The 7,972-nt window shown below is 56.7% G+C and overlaps 2 long non-coding RNA genes across 2 annotated transcripts; both read right to left on the bottom strand.

Moving 5' to 3' along the window:
• Positions 1-215: 215 nt before the first annotated feature.
• On the bottom strand, positions 216-596 carry LOC131574214 (uncharacterized). The gene is made up of 3 exons (XR_009276413.1): positions 543-596; positions 380-459; positions 216-302 (listed from the first exon to the last, which is right to left on the bottom strand). It is a non-coding gene; the product is annotated as an uncharacterized LOC131574214 (long non-coding RNA).
• A 4,754-nt stretch (positions 597-5,350) lies between these two features.
• Positions 5,351-6,949, bottom strand: LOC131574213 (uncharacterized). The gene is made up of 5 exons (XR_009276412.1): positions 6,062-6,949; positions 5,942-5,983; positions 5,685-5,847; positions 5,522-5,601; positions 5,351-5,444 (listed from the first exon to the last, which is right to left on the bottom strand). It is a non-coding gene; the product is annotated as an uncharacterized LOC131574213 (long non-coding RNA).
• Between the last annotated feature and the right edge of the window lie 1,023 nt (positions 6,950-7,972).

Raw genomic sequence — 7,972 nt, forward strand, 5'->3', positions numbered from 1 at the left:
AGTGATGGGACACGCCCCGGGACTGCTCTGTCCTGCGCACCTCAGCACTGTGAACAAAAGTGAGGCTCTCGCACCGTGTGGCCTAAGGGGCCACAGTCTGGACCTCCCCGTCCCCAAAGCTGACTCCATAATCCCAGGTCCAGAGTCCCGACCCGGCACCCCGATTTCAGCCCCTCTGCGGGTCATAGCCTCCGACTCAGCTCCTGGATGCCCGATGAGGAGGATCCACATGGAACGCCAAGGAAGGCCGTCTCGCCATCTGGGAAGTTCCTGCCATCGCCAGGCAGCCGTCTCTCGGTCAGCTACAATAAATAAAACAGAAAATCAGCGGCTGATCTCTGCAGGGCATCAGCCAAAACCCGACAATTCCACTACTAACGGTCTCCTGCGAACGGCCATGTCCTGAGGCCGCACGCTTCGGCCGCGCCGGGAGCCGGACGCCGTCGTCGCAGGGCGCGCCTGAGTTAAGAGAAGACAAAGTGATGCGGCATTGCTGAAACTCAAAGGGACCCTCGCTCCTCCTCCCGACATCCCCAACTCACGGCAACCCCTCGGCCCGTTCCTGAAGGCCACCGACACGGCCCCTTTACATAGAAAAGGCTTCGTCCCATGGTCCCATAACGCTTCCGCAGGGCTCACGGGAGAGGCGAAGCAGGCGTGCCGGTTGGTTGGTGAGGACGTGTCGGCGAAACCTGACTGGACCGCCTAAAGCACGCAAACAAGAAGGGACGCTTGGCATTTGCAGCAAAAACTGAGAGCCCAGCGATAACAACAGCTTCCCTCCACCGGTCAATGCTCACCTTGCCCACTTCGCCTTGACTGCTGCTAGCTGGCTTCACTTCCTAAAAATAAAGACAAAGAGGAGACCCGTAACACAGTGACCGGTTCCAGTTGCCCTGCAAAGACAAACACTGACTTACCTTCTCAGGGGAACCCCCTTACCCTGGATGGGGCGCTCTGCCACTGATTTCATCCATCCGCATCTAAAAGAAAGCTGAGACAAAAGTCAAAGTGCTGCAGGATAACTTCACAGTTCCAGACATCCTGTGTCAATCTAGGAACACCCTCTAGACTCCAACTACACCCTACATGACAAATTTCAAATTACAGGGGCCTGAGACTTGGCCTTTTACACCTACACCCAGGCTGGGCAGCAGGACAGAGCAGCTCCGGGACAACTACACCCAGACACCCGTGACACACAAGACAACAGACGAGGGGACACAACGGGGAGACAAAACTCTGGGCCACAAGAACGGCCGCAAGGACCGAGAGAACGCGGAACGAGATGAGCCGGGTGAGAATGAAGGCGAGCTGATGAAGCGCGCAGAACCCGGGAGGAAGAAGATGCTGACGGAATGACAAACTCCAGCAACTGCCAAGACGGATGCCCGAGAATTTTAGGGCCACAGTCCTCCACCTATCTTTGTTTTTCTTCAAGACCTAAGCCGCAACAATGGATCCTCGCGGCGCACGGCTGTTGACACAGCTCGGAACAAGACCTCTAAAAGACATCCGATCGGATGCTTTTAAAAGAGAGACGCGATTCCAAGGCCTCTGAGAGCTCCCGAGGCAAAGCTTCGATGGCATCGGGCTGAAGAGCCCAGAGATCGGAGATGCGAGGAGTGATGCCGGGGTTTCTGGTAAGTCCCCGGAAGAAATAAGGCGAGGCACATACAACAGGAGAGGCACAAAAGACACAGAAGGCACGACGGACAAGTGATACAACATGCCCCGGGACTGCTCTGTCCTGCGCACCTCAGCACTGTGAACAAAAGTGAGGCTCTCCCTTCACGTGTCCTAAGGGGCCACAGCCTGGACCTCCCCATCCCCAAAGCTGACTTAAAAATCCCAGGTCCAGAGTCCCGACCCGGCACCCGACTTTCAGCCCCTCTGCAATTCATAGCCTTCGACTTAGCTCTCGGATGCCCGGCAGGGTGGATCCACATGGAGCGCCAAGGAAGGCCGCCTCGCCATCTGGGAAGTTCCTGCCATCGCCAGGCTGCCGTCTCTCGGTCAGCTACAATAAATAAAACACAAAATCAGCGGCTGATCTTTGCAGGGCATCAGCCAAAACCCGACAATTCCGCGACTCACGGTCTCCTGTGAACGGCCGCGTCCTGAGGCCGCACGCTTCGGCCACGCCGGGAGCCGGACGCCGTCGTCGCAGGGCGCGCCTGAGTTAAGAGAAGACAAAGTGATGTGGCATTGCTGAAACTCAAAGGGACCCTCGCTCCTCCTCCCGACATCCCCAACTCACGGCAACCCCTCGACCCGTTCCTGAAGGCCACCCACACGGCCCCTTTACATGGAAAAGGCTCCATCACACGGTTCCATAACGCTTCCGCAGGGCTCACGGGAGCGGTGAAACACCTGTGCCGGCCGGTTGGGGAGGACGTCTCGGCGAAATGCGACTGGACCGCCTAAAGCACACAAACAAGATGGGACACTCGGCATTGCACCGGAAACTGAGAGCCCAGCGATAACAACAGTTTCCCTCCACCAGTCAATGCTCACCTTGCCCGCTTTGCCTTGACTGCTGCTAGCCGGCTTCACTTCCTAAAAATAAAGACAAAGAGGAGACCTGTAACACAGTGACCGGTTCCAGTTGCCCTGCAAAGACAAACATTGACTTACCTTCTCGAGGAAACCCCCTTACCCTGGATGGGGCGCTCTGCCACCGATTTCATCCGTCCGCATCTGAAAGAAAGCTGAGACAAAAGTCAAAGTGCTGCAGGGTAACTTCACAGCTCCTGACATCTTGTGTCAATCTAGGAACACCCGCTAGACTCCAACTATACCCTACATGACAAATTTCAAATTACAGGGGCCTAGGACTCAGCCTTTTACACCTACACCCAGGCTGGGCAGCAGGACAGAGCAGCTCCGGGACAACTACACCCAGACACCCGTGACACACAAGACAACAGACGAGGGGACACAACGGGGAGACAAAACTCTGGGCCACAAGAACGGCCGCAAGGACCGAGAGAACGTGGAACGAGATGAGCCGGGTGAGAATGAAGGCGAGCTGATGAAGCTCGCAGAACCCGGGAGGAAGAAGATGCTGACGGAATGACGAACTCCAGCAACTGCCAAGACGGATGCCCGAGAATTTTAGGGCCACAGTCCTCTACCTATCTCTGCGTTTCTTCAAGACCTAAGCCGCAGCAATGGATCCTCGCGGCGCACGGCTGTTGACACAGCTCGGAACAAGACCTCTAAAAGACATCCGATCGGATGCTTTCCAAAACAGACGCGATTCCAAGGCCTCTGCGAGCTCCTGAGGCAAAGCTTTGATGGCATCGGGCTGAGGAGCCCAGAGATCAGAGATGCGAGGAGTGACGCCGGGGTTTCTGGTAAGCCCCCAGAAGAAATAAGGCGAGGCACATACAACAGGAGCGGCACAAAAGACACAGAAGGCACGACGGACAAGTGATACGACACGCCCCGGGACTGCTCTGTCCTGCGCACCTCAGCACTGTGAACAAAAGTGAGGCTCTCCCTTCATGTGGCCTAAGGGGCCATAGCCTGGACCTCCCCGTCCCCAAAGCTGACTCCATAATCCCAGGTCCAGAGTCCCGACCCGGCACCCCGATTTCAGCCCCTCTGCAATTCGCAGCCTCCGACTCAGCTCTCGGATGCCCGGCGGGGAGGATCCACATGGAGCACCAAGGAAGGCCGCCTCGCCATCTGGGAAGTTCCTGCCATCGCCAGGCTGCCGTCTCTCGGTCAGCTACAATAAATAAAACACAAAATCAGCGGCTGATCTCTGCAGGGCATCAGCCAAAACCCGACAATTCCGCTACTCACGGTCTCCTGCGCACGGCCACGTCCTGAGGCCGCGTGCTTCGGCCGCGCCGGGAGCCGGACGCCGTCGTCGCAGGGCGCGCCTGAGTTAAGAGAAGACAAAGTGATGCGGCATTGCTGAAACTCAAAGGGACCCTCGCTCCTCCTCCTGGCATCCCCAACTCACGGCAACCCCTCGGCCCGTTCCTGAAGGCCACCCACACGGCCCCTTTACGTGGAAAAGGCTCCGTCACACGGTTCCGTAACGCTTCCGCAGGGCTCACGGGAGCGGTGAAACAGCTGTGCCGGCCGGTTGGGGAGGGGATCACGGAGAAATGCGACTGGACCGCCTAAAGCACACAAACAAGATGGGACGCTTGGCATAGCACCAGAAACTGAGAGCCCAGCGATAACAACAGTTTCCCTCCACCGGTCAATGCTCACCTTGCCCACTTCGCCTTGACTGCTGCTAGCCGGCTTCACTTCCTAAAAATAAAGACAAAGAGGAGACCTGTAACACAGTGACCGGTTCCAGTTGCCCTGCAAAGACAAACATTGACTTACCTTCTCGCGGGAACCCCCTTACCCTGGATGGGGTGCTCTGCCACCGATTTCATCCGTCCGCATCTGAAAGAAAGCTGAGACAAAAGTCAAAGTGCTGCAGGGTAACTTCACAGCTCCTGCCATCTTGTGTCAATCTAGGAACACCCGCTAGACTCCAACTACACCCTACATGACAAATTTCAAATTACAGGGGCCTAGGACTCGGCCTTTTACACCTACACCCAGGCTGGGCAGCAGGACAGAGCAGCTCCGGGACAACTACACCCAGACACCCGTGACACACAAGACAACAGACGAGGGGACACAACGGGGAGACAAAAATCTGGGCCACAAGAACGGCCGCAAGGACCGAGAGAACGCGGAACGAGATGAGCCGGGTGAGAATGAAGGCGAGCTGATGAAGCTCGCAGAACCCGGGAGGAAGAAGATGCTGATGGAATGACAAACTCCAGCAACTGCCAAGACGGATGCCCGAGAATCTGAGGGCCACAGCCCCCTACCAATTCTTCAAGACCTAAGCCGCAACAATGGATCCTCGCGGCGCACGGCTGTTGACACAGCTCGGAACAAGACCTCTAAAAGACATCCGATCGGATGCTTTTAAAAGAGAGACGCGATTCCAAGGCCTCTGAGATATCCTGAGGCAAAGCTTCGATGGTGTCGGGCTGAGGAGCCCAGAGATCAGAGATACTACGAGTGACACTGGGGTTTCTGGTAAGCCCCCAGAAGAGATAAGGCGAGGCACATACAACACGAGAGGCACAAAAGACACAGAAGGCACGATGGACAAGTGATACAACACGCCCCGGGACTGCTCTGTCCTGCGCACCTCAGCACTGTGAACAAATGTGAGGCTCTCCCTTCACGTGGCCTAAGGGGCCACAGTCTGGACCTCCCCGTCCCCAAAGCTGACTCCATAACCCCAGGTCCAGAGTCCCGACCCGGCACCCCGATTTCAGCCCCTCTGAAATTCGCAGCCTCCGACTCAGCTCTCGGATGCCCAGCGGGGAGGATCCACATGGAGTGCCAAGGAAGGCCGCCTCGCCATCTGGGAAGTTCCTGCCATCGCCAGGCTGCCGTCTCTCGGTCAGCTACAATAAATAAAACACAAAATCAGAGGCTGATCTCTGCAGGGCATCAGCCAAAACCCGACAATTCCGCTACTCACGGTCTCCTGTGAACGGCCACGTCCTGAGGCCACACGCTTCGGCCACGCCGGGAGCCGGACGCCGTCGTCACAGGGCGCGCCTGAGTTAAGAGAAGACAAAGTGATGCAGCATTGCTGAAACTCAAAGGGACCCTCGCTCCTCCTCCTGACATCCCCAACTCACGGCAACCCCTCGGCCCGTTCCTGAAGGCCACCCACACGGCCCCTTTACGTGGAAAAGGCTCCGTCACACGGTTCCATAACGCTTCCGCAGGGCTCACGGGAGCGGTGAAGCAGCTGTGCCGGCCGGTTGGCAAGGACGTCTCAGCGAAACGCGACTGGACCGCCTAAAGCACGCAAACAAGATGGGAGGCTTAGCGTTGCACCAAAAACTGAGAGCCCAGCGATAACAACAGCTTCCCTCCACCGGTCAATGCTCACCTTGCCCACTTCACCTTGACTGCTGCCAGCTGGCTCTACTTCCTAAAAATAAAGACAAAGAGGAGACCTGTCACACAGTGACCGGTTCCAGTTGCCCTACAAAGACAAACATTGACTTACCTTCTCGCGGGAACCCCCTTACCCTGGATGGGGCACTCTGCCACCGATTTCATCCGTCCGCATCTGAAAGAAAGCTAAGACAAAAGTCAAAGTGCTGCAGAGTAACTTCACAGCTCCAGACATCTTGTGTCAATCTAGGAATACCCTCTAGACTCCAACTACACCCTACATGACAAATTTCAAATTACAGGGGCCTGGGACTCGGCCTTTTACACCTACACCCAGGCTGGGCAGCAGGACAGAGCAGCTCCGGGACAACTACACCCAGACACCCGTGACACACAAGACAACAGACGAGGGGACACAATGGGGAGACAAAACTCTGGGCCACAAGAATGGCCGCAAGGACCGAGAGAACGCGGAACGAGATGAGCCGTGTGAGAATGAAGGCGAGCTGATGAAGCTCGCAGAACCCGGGAGGAAGAAGATGCTGATGGAATGACAAACTCCAGCAACTGCCAAGACGGATACCCGAGAATCTGAGGGCCACAGCCCCCTACCTATCTCTGCGTTTCTTCAAGACCTAAGCCGCAACAATGGATCCTCGCGGCGCACGGCTGTTGACACAGCTCAGAACAAGACCTCTAAAAGACATCCGATCGGATGCTTTTAAAAGAGAGACGCAATTCCAAGGCCTCTGAGGGCTCCAGAGGCAAAGCTTCGATGGTGTCGGGCTGAGGAGCCCAGAGATCAGAGATGCGAGGAGTGACGCCGGGGTTTCTGGTAAGCCCCCAGAAGAGATAAGGCGAGGCACGTACAACACGAGAGGCACAAAAGACACAGAAGGCACGACGGACAAGTGATACGACACGCCCCGGGACTGCTCTGTCCTGCACACCTCAGCACTGTGAACAAAAGTGAGGCTCTCCCTTCACGTGGCCTAAGGGACCACAGCCTGGACCTCCCCGTCCCCAAAGCTGACTCCATAACCCCAGGTCACAAGTCCCAACCCGGCACCCCGATTTCAGCCCCTCTGCAATTCATAGCCTTCGACTCAGCTCTCGGATGCCCGGCGGGGAGGATCCACACGAGGACGCCCTGGAAGGCGTTGCGCTATCCGGGAAGTTCCTGCCATCGCCAGGATGTCGTCTCCTCGTCAGCTACAATCTAGAAGACCAAATATCAATGCAGGATCTTAGCGGCACATCTGTGAAAACCCAGCACTTACCTTCTCTAGAGAATGCCCAGGTTCATGGGCTGCACACTTCACCTCACAGGGAGGCAGAGGCTTGCTTCACAGCAGTATTGGGTGACACAGCCAAATTACCACCACCTCAAGGAGGGGAGGAAGACTCTCCAGTCAGTGAGGGACAGGGAGCCCAGGGTACCCCAAGGATGGAAACCCCATCTTATATGACAGCAGTAGGCCCTAGCACCCACTATCTCTTCCTGGCTGGCCCTAGCACCAGGGGTACTGCCTGCAGCTCTCGAGGGTTCTGGCACTCTGCTGCTTTAGGATTCCTGCCTGCAGCTGTCTCAGGGAAACGGGAGTGTTGTTAGGGCTGCTGTTTAGGGTTTGAATAGTCCTGTACTCTACCTTATATCCCAACCTGTACCCTTTTTATTTTCACTGTTTGTCTCCAGCCCTCGACCTCTGAAGCCCTCCCTCAGCCTCTCTGTGTCACTGCCAAGCTCCCACGCTGAACCCTACAAACTTAGTTAGAACCCTACGCTTGCAACCGGGGATGCTCCTTATCCATAGGCCCCAAGAGATGTCCATTAGCCCGGACCAGGCAATCCACAGTTGCTCCCTACCCTACCTAAGTTTGGCCCTGAGACAGGGCAGAGGCTGACAGAGCCGAACTCTTTGCGGAGGCCAGGCACGAAGCCCTGCCAACCGCCGCCTCGAGGAGGGGTGGGAGCAATCCCCGGCTGCGGAGGGACCGAGAGCCCAGGGTGGGGCGGGGCGGG

The sequence above is a fragment of the Poecile atricapillus genome, unplaced genomic scaffold, assembly GCF_030490865.1.
Source record: "Poecile atricapillus isolate bPoeAtr1 unplaced genomic scaffold, bPoeAtr1.hap1 scaffold_157, whole genome shotgun sequence".
NCBI lineage: Eukaryota > Metazoa > Chordata > Aves > Passeriformes > Paridae > Poecile > Poecile atricapillus.